General features: G+C 40.9%; 1 non-coding gene across 1 annotated transcript; it reads right to left on the reverse strand.

The window, feature by feature from the left end:
- Nucleotides 1-7,552: 7,552 nt before the first annotated feature.
- LOC112713130 (small nucleolar RNA R71) lies at nucleotides 7,553-7,656 on the reverse strand. Its single transcript, XR_003158104.1, has one exon. It is a non-coding gene; the product is annotated as a small nucleolar RNA R71 (small nucleolar RNA).
- Between the last annotated feature and the right edge of the window lie 571 nt (nucleotides 7,657-8,227).

Genomic DNA, 8,227 nt, shown 5'->3' on the forward strand with positions numbered 1-8,227 from the left:
GTGTCATGCCTACTAATGATGTATCCATTCTTCATCATTTGGATTTTATTACTCGGAATGGCATTAAACTGGCACACATGGGAGTAGCTTTATACCGGACCGCTCAAGATCTTCCTATCCATGCTACAAAGGCCTTTATAGAGGAGGCCAAGTCAGAGTTTGACCGGATTAAGGGTTTAAAAGAGGAGCTTGAGGTGAAAGTGACCAAGCTGGAGAAGGAGTTGGAGGGGGAGAAGACTCGGGCTATTGGTCTGGCGGCCTCTGTGAGATTAGCTGAGGACACAGCGTTAAAACATAAGGATAGCTATGTTACCACCTATAGAGAGATGATGGATCTCAAGAATAGCTTGGAATCTGTCCGGGCTGATTATACCGAACTCTAAGGTCCCCTTGTAGGCAGTGTTAATGCTGCTTATGAGAATCTGAAGGAGCAAGTTCGAGTTCTTGCACCGGAGCTTGACCTTTCCTTTTTTAGCCTGTACAACATTGTTAGGGATGGAAAGATTGTTCCTGATGACCCTGATGATGATGATGTCAACCCTCCTTCAATGCTTGCCACCAAAACCTCTATTGCGCCGACCTCTTTAACTCCTTCAGCTGAGGTTGGTCATCCTGAGTCAGAACCTGATTGTCAAATCTTAAACCGAGATGATGGGACAGTGGATGCGGTGCCTCTTCAGACTCGTCCTCCTTCACCCCGTGTTGATGCTGCTGAGAAGTCTTTGGATCCTCAATGATTATTCTGAATGTTGTGTAGATAGCCCGTCTTGTGGGCTTTTGAACTTTTTATATTTTGTAAATGGCGGTTCTAACTTTTTGCTACTTTCTTAGTTGCTTGTTTAGTAACTTTATTTTGAAAAACAAAGTAGTTTTCAAGCTCTTGGGGCTGATTTTGGTGGCCTCTTGGGTTTTGTTATTATTATGACATGTTTGTCTGCATCTGTCTGGTACCGTTTTAGGTAGTGTTTGGAGCTTTATTGTCCGACCTCTTTGGATTGCCTTTGTATTTTCATACTTGTGCCTTGATTCTTTTTGAGGTTGTGGTTGTTTGGGTCCAACTTATGTGTCGACTTCCTGACTTCGGTCACAAGTTATTTCTAGTAATCCATTTTTGTGTGGACCTTTGTTAGGACTCTGTTAGGAATTACTTTTTATAACTTGTTTGTGGGAGGCCGACTTCATCATGTCGGTCCCTTCTAAGTTATTTCTAGTAATCCTCTTTTTTGGACCTTTGTCAAGTCTCTTTCAGGGATTACTTTTTATAACTTTTTTATTTTGGGGCCGACATCTATGCGTCGGTCCCTTCTAAGTTATTTTTAGTAATCCTATTTTTTGGACCTTTGTCAGGTCTCTTTTAGGGATTACTTTTTATAACTTTTTGATTTTGGGGCCGACTTCTTTGCGTCGGTCCCTTCTAAGTTATTTTTAGTAATCCTCTTTTTTGGATCTTTGTCAGGTATCTTTCTAGGATTACTTTTTATAACTTTTTTTATTTTGGGGCCGATTTCTTTGTGTCGGTCCCTTCTAAGTTATTTTTAGTAATCCTCTTTTTTGGACCTTTGTCAGATCTCTTTCAGGGATTGCTTTTTATAACTTTTTGATTTTGGGGCCGCCTTCTTTGCGTCGGTCCCTTCTAAGTTATTTTTAGTAATCCTCTTTTTTAGGGCTGGCCAGGTCTCTTTCCTGGGATTGACTTTCTATAACTTTGGTTATTGTGATCGACTGGTCTAACTTCTCTATGTCGGCCTGTCTTTTAAGTTATTTTTAGCAACTCATTTTATTAAGACCTCATCAGGTCCTTTCTATGGATTACTTTCGATAACTTCTTGCATTATTCTATTTTGTCACTTTTTCATCTTTGCCGATTTTGTCGAAGTCGGGTTTGATCCTTGTTTGGTTGACCTTTTGATGAATTTGGTTTTCATCTATTTTGGTCCTTTTCGTGATCGAGCTGTGAATTTGATTTTCACTTTCTGCTGACCTTGTAGCTTTATAATCGGGCAATGAATTTTAACATTTCAAATTAATGTGTCTTGAGTATTTGTAGAGAATCTATAACTTTATTCAAAGATAATGCAAATATATACATGTATGTATTTTATCCCTCTAAGTCGGGCAATTTGTAGATCTTGGCTTGGCACCTCATTAAAAAACCTTTTCAGGAAAAAGAGTGTGCTTTATCCTAAGATCTTTATTACCTCTAACTATAGTACCTTCTTAAGTTGCAGGCATGTCATGACCTTGGGAGTTCTTGCCCTTTGAGTTTGAACAGTCTGTAGTAGCCCTTTCCAAGTACCTCTACGACTCGGTAGTGTCCTTTCCAGTTTGCCACCAGCTTTCCTTCTCCGGGTCGAGTTGTTCCGATATCATTTCAGATTAAGATGAGGCCATTCTCGGCAAAACCTCATGGTACTACCTTTTGATTGTATCTTGAAGCCATTCGATATTTCAATTCCTCTTCCATGATTCGAGCACTTTCTCGAATTTCCAGAAGTAGGTCAAGTTTTTCCCTTTGAAGTTGGGAGTTGGCTTTTACATTATAGTGAATCACTCTGGGTGATCCTTCTTCGATCTCCATTGGAATCATTGCCTCCAATCCGTAAGCTAATCGAAAAGGTGATTCCTTTGTGGTGGAGTGTGGAGTTGTCCGATATGCCCATAGGACTTGCGGGAGCTCCTCCGCCCAGGCTCCCTTTGCGTCCTGTAATCTCCGTTTTAACCTGGCTAATATGACTTTGTTAGCAGCTTCTGCTTGTCCGTTGGCCTGAGGGTGTTCTACGGATGTGAATTGGTGTTTTATGTTCAGGTCGGTCACCAATTTTCTGAAGCCTACATCTGTAAATTGAGTGACATTGTCTGTGGTGATGGAGTATGGAACCCTAAACCTTGTGATGATGTTTCTATACAGGAATTTTCGGCTTCTTTGAGCAGTGGCGTTAGCTAGGGGTACTGTCTCGATCTATTTTGTGAAATAGCATACCACTACGATGAGAAATTTGACATGTCCGGATCTTTGAGGGAAAGGACCGAGAAGGTCGAGTCCCCATTTTGCAAATGGCCAGGGTGAGGTTACGCTGATAAGCTCCTCTGGTGGGACGATATGAAAGTTGGCATGCATCTGGCATGGTGGACATGTCTTTACGAATTCTGTGGCTTCTTTTTGTAGAGTCGGCCAATAGAATCTGGCCCGGAGTACCTTTTTGGTAAGAGCCTGTGCTCCGAGGTGGTTGCCACAGATGCCACTGTGTACTTCTTCTAAGACTTCCTTTGTATTGGAAGTCAGCACACATTTTAATAGTGATGTTGAAATCCCTCTCTTATATAGAGTATTGTTTATGATTGTGTAGTGTTGTGCCTCCCATTTTAACCTCTTTGCCTCTTTCTCATCTGTGGAGAGTGTCTCTGTTTTGAGGTAGTTAATTATAGGAGTCATCCATCCTTGATCCTGACCTGTTACGGCTAGGATTTTTTCTTCTCCCGTGATTAACGGGTTCTGCAGCATTTCTTGGATGAGGCTTCTATTGTTACCCACTGGTTTGGTGTTGGGTAGTTTTGAGAGTGCATCAGCTCGGGCATTCTGTTCTCGGGGTATGTGGCGGACCTCATATTCCCCGAGTTGTCCGAGCTGTTTACCGGTTTTGTCCAGGTACTTTTTCATGGTGGGATCTTTGGCTTGGTAGCTCCCTGTTATTTGTGAAGTAACTACCTGTGAGTCGCTAAAGATGATGAGCTTTTGAGCTCCGACCTCCTTAGCCAGCTTCAAACTAGCCAGTAGTGCCTCATATTCGGCTTGGTTGTTTGAGGCAGGGAACCCGAATTTGATGACGCCTGCGCCGCTTCCAGTTTTGTTTGAGGAACCGTCCACATAAAGATTCCATTCTATAGGAATTTTCAGAGTGTCTGTAAATTCTGCAATGAAGTCGGCTAGATATTGCGATTTGATGGCTGTTCGAGCTCCATATTAAAGGTCGAATTCGGACAACTCGACTGCACATTGCAAAATTTTGCCTGCTAGGTTCATTTTCTGTAAAATCCCTTTTATGGGTTAGTTGGTCCGAACCTTAATTATGTGAGCTTGGAAATATGGACGGAGCCGTTGAGAGGTTAGTATGAGAGCATAGGCGAATTTTTCTATTTTTTGGTAGTTCAGCTCGGATCCTTGTAATGCTTTGCTGATGAAGTATACAGGTTGTTGTCCATTGTCGTCTTCTCAGACTAATGCTGAGGCTACTGCTCGACTTCCTACTACGAGATATAATATAAGTGGTTTTCCTTCCCGAGGCCGAGTTAGGATAGGTGGTTGTCCCAAGAATCTTTTGAAATCTTGGAAGGCCTACTCGCACTCCGTTGTCCATTTAAACCTCTTTCCCTTCCTTAGAGTGGCATAAAAGGGGAGAGATCTTATTGCTGATCCAGCTAGAAATTTGGACAAGGCTGCTGATGCCAAGGCATCTTAGGCTAGTTTCACTAGCATTTTTCTGTTAGTTTTAGTTGTTTTATGCATTTTCTTGAGCTTAAAGTAATCAAGAATGGTTAAATGAATAACAAAGCAATGAACCATCCAAACAGTATGATTTTGATGCAAATTCCATGAGTTTTTAGTTATATTACTTGAATGCTATGAATGGAAGATTTCTCATGAAATTTTGCAAGACTTTGATGCAGTTGTTTGGATGATTTCAGGGAAGAAGAGGTTAGGCAAGGAAGCAACAAAATCAATAAAGGAAGCTTGAATATCACATGTGGAGTTTAAGTTCCAGTTTAAGCTTAAACTGGAACTTAAACTGCCAAGCCATATAATGCTGGGAACTATCAGTGGCGTTTAAGCTCCAGTTTAAGCTTAAACTGGAGCTTAAACGCCAAAATCATGAAAGCTGAGGAAAAGCTGAAAGTGGCGTTTAACCTCCAGTTTAACCTTAAACTGGAAGTTAAACGCCAGAAATGAGAAATGCACCAGGGAGCCATTTCCACGTTTAAGCTCCAGTTTAACCTTAAACTGGAGCTTAAACGTGTTCGACCAAAATTCTCCTCCAGGGTTGCTTTCTTCATTTCCACGTTTAAGCTTCAGTTTAACCTTAAACTGAAGCTTAAATGTGTTCGACCAAAATTCTCCTCCAGGGTTGCTTTCTTCATTTCCACGTTTAAGCTTCAGTTTAACCTTAAACTGAAGCTTAAACGTGTTCGACTACTTTACCCTCCAGGGTTGCTTTCTTCCATTTCCACGTTTAAGCTTCAGTTTAACCTTAAACTGAAGCTTAAACGTGCTTGAGTTATACCACCTCCAGGAGTGTCCAACGTTTAAGTTCCAGTTTAAGCTTAAACTGGAACTTAAACGTGCTTCCACAAAAGGCATCACTGGAAGTGTCTGGCATTTAAGTTGCAGTTTAAGCTTAAACTGCAACTTAAACGCCACTATTTGAAAAGGTTTCTGGGCCAAAGATATTGCAGTTTTAAGTTAGCATTTGAGCACAAACATTAACTTAAACGTACTCTGGTATGAAACCCAATTGAATATCATGGTTTATGGGATTGGGCCTGAAGAATTGATGAGTCTGGAATTTCAATTTGTTGAGTCATGTGTCATTACTTGATTATCACTAAGTTGGCTCAATGAATGTTACAGAATTGGATCAGCAGCCTCATCAGGATTATGGATCATAAACCCAAAGCAAAAGGAAATCAGGGAAAGGCCTCAAAGCCCAAGAAACACAACAGAAGCTCAATTTAGAAAGTGTATAAATAGGATAGAATTTAAGTTAGTGGGGGACCTTTGGGGATCATTTTTGGGAGTTTTCATACTTTTTGTAATTGAATTCAGAACTATGACTCACTAAACCCCTTTCATTGGGTTAGGGAGCTCTATTGTAATTCAATGAATCAATAATAGTTTTTATCTTCTTCTTCAATCTTTTCTCTTGAATTTTGTTATAAAGCTTCTCGATCTAATTCCATTGGTTAGTTGTCTTGGGAAAGAAACTATCCATAATTGGAATCCTTCGGAACCTTGGGAAAGGAATGGAGGATTCATGCTAGAGAAGCTTTCTCACAGTGAATTGGATTGGGGTTTGGATGGATATTGTGACATGTAATCCTACCAAATTGTGGTTCATGAAACTGTGTGGTATAATCAGTGATCGAGCATCATCTCTTCTTATGAACATTCAAACCAAGGGATTGGGAATTTGTTTGTTTTTAGAGAGAATTGGTGAGCCAAGGGATTGGGATCCAATCATATAAGATTGCCAAGCAAAATTCAATGAATGCATTGGTTGAGGAAGGGATAAAAATGTTTTGATTCGGAGATCTCAATATCTCCTGAAACCCAATGAATTCCCCATTTCTGATCTACCAGTTTCTCTTTACATTCTGCAATTAAATTCATGCAATCACCCCGATCCCTTTTTAATTTCAGCAATTTAGCTTCTCGCTCTTTAATTCATGCAATTTAAGATTCCGCAATTTCAATTTCTTGCCATTTACGTTTCCCGCCAATTTTACATTCCGCAATTCTCATCTAAATCTTGATTCCGCTCAACTAGAACACACTTCTAATCCGAATTGCTCACTCAACCAATCCTTGTGGGATTCGACCTCACTCTATTGTGAGTTTTTACTTGACGATAACCGGTGCACTTGCCGGAAGGAATTTTTGCCGATCGTGCAATTTCCTAAAATCGTAGCATCAAGTTTATGGCGCCGTTGCCGGGGATTGGTTTTCGATTGACAATTCTCAAATTGGAAGTTAACTAGATTGAGCATTTTTCTTGTTTTGTTAATTCAGTTCAAGTTACTTGTTGAATTTTAATTTCTGCACTCTGTTACTTGCTTTCTTTCTTTATGCCTTTAAATTCAAGCAACTAACTCACTGACTCACTAACTATTTGAATTAATTCCTCAACTGCTCTAACCATACTCTTCCATTAACCAAGAGTATTACACTTGTTTGTTGCTTGTGCTGTGTTCTTGTATGACAGGTAGGAGAGGAGAGACATCAACTCCTCCATATACTGAACCAGAGAGGACCCTTCATAAACTTAGAAGGGAAGCAAGAGGGAAGAGAGTACTGGGAGAAGAAGAATCTGAAGGAGAATCTGAGGACAATTTTGAGGAAGCTCTAGATCTCAACATGGATAGAGGAGTTCACAACCATGAGAGAGCTGATGGAAATAATGCCATTCCCGAGAGGAGGGTTCTTGGTTCATACATAAACCCAACCTCTGGGAATTGTGGTAGCAGCATTCAGAAACCACCTATTCAGGCCAACAATTTTGAACTCAAACCACAGCTAATATCACTGGTGGAGAATCATTGTTCATTTGGTGGGAGTGCTAATGAAGATCCAAACCAACATCTCACAAAATTCCTGAGAATTTGCGACACTGTGAAGTCCAATGGAGTCCAGGAGGATGCCTATAAACTGCTCTTGTTCCCATTTTCACTTAGGGACAAGGAAGCTAAGTGGCTGGAATCATTCCCAAGGGGGAGCCTAACAACCTGGGATGAGGTGGAAAGCAAGTTTCTGGCACGTTTCTACCCCCCACAAAAGGTCAATAGGCTTCGATCTGAGGTTCAGACTTTTAGACAACAAGATGGTGAAACTCTCTACGAGGCATGGGAGAGGTTCAAGGATTTGACAAGGAAATGCCCACCAGTCATGTTCCATGACTGGGTGCAATTGCATATTTTCTATGATGGACTTTCTTATGAATCAAGGAAGGTTGTGGACCATTCATCAGGAGGTTCATTGAACAGGAAAAAGACTGTGGAAGAAGCCATTGAAGTGATTGAGACAGTGGCTGAGAATGAGTACTACTATGCTTCAGAGAGACACAACACTAAGGAAGTCATGGAGCTGAACCATGTTGATACAATTCTAGCCCAAAACAAGGTGTTTGCCAAGCAACTAGCAGAGCTCACCAGGAAATTAGAAACAAATCAAGTGGCTGCAATACACACACAAGATCAAGAGGAAGTAAGCACTGAAGGAGGTGATTGGGAAGAGGCCAACTATGTGGGAAATCAACAAAGGCAACCATATGATCCACATTCCAACACTTACAACCCAGGCTGGAAAAACCACCCAAACTTTGGGTGGGGAAACCAGCAAACCCAACCACAAAACCACAAACCTTACAACCCCAACCAACATAACAATTCCACATACCAAAACTCCAACCAAAGATCATACCAAGCCACACAAAACACTTACTCCCAACCACCATATCAT

This window comes from Arachis hypogaea, chromosome 9 (assembly GCF_003086295.3).
Source record: "Arachis hypogaea cultivar Tifrunner chromosome 9, arahy.Tifrunner.gnm2.J5K5, whole genome shotgun sequence".
Taxonomy (NCBI): Eukaryota; Viridiplantae; Streptophyta; class Magnoliopsida; order Fabales; family Fabaceae; genus Arachis; species Arachis hypogaea.